Here is a 333-nt window from a genome sequence, read left to right on the forward strand (position 1 = left end):
CGCGGCCTCGGCGCGTAGCCTGGCTCCGGAAACCCAAGCCCGAGCGCCCTCGGCTACGGTGGAGCTCGCTGCGGATTTCTTGTGCAGCGAAGGCGCTGGGGAAGATTTAGGGAATTGGGCCGAACGAACAGGAGCAGTAGCTCCTCTACGGCGACGCGGCCCGCCGGCAAAGGAGACCGCCGGGTGCCAGCGCCGGCCACGCCGAGTCTCGCCTGGATCTACCTCTAGGGTCTCTCCCCTTTCTGGTCTGCAAGGGGAGACCCGAGATTTGCACTCAGAAGCGATCTTCCTCCCTGGGTCGGGTCTTTCCGAGATCTCCGTTCTCGAGTCCCC

General features: G+C 65.2%; 1 pseudogene; it reads left to right on the forward strand.

Moving 5' to 3' along the window:
* The window catches only part of LOC104867380, an 18,821-nt pseudogene that overhangs the window by 1,975 nt on the left and 16,513 nt on the right, over nucleotides 1–333 (forward strand).

Source organism: Fukomys damarensis, unplaced genomic scaffold, assembly GCF_012274545.1.
Source record: "Fukomys damarensis isolate Sample0158 unplaced genomic scaffold, DMR_v1.0_HiC HiC_scaffold_16, whole genome shotgun sequence".
In the NCBI taxonomy this organism is placed as follows: Eukaryota; Metazoa; Chordata; class Mammalia; order Rodentia; family Bathyergidae; genus Fukomys; species Fukomys damarensis.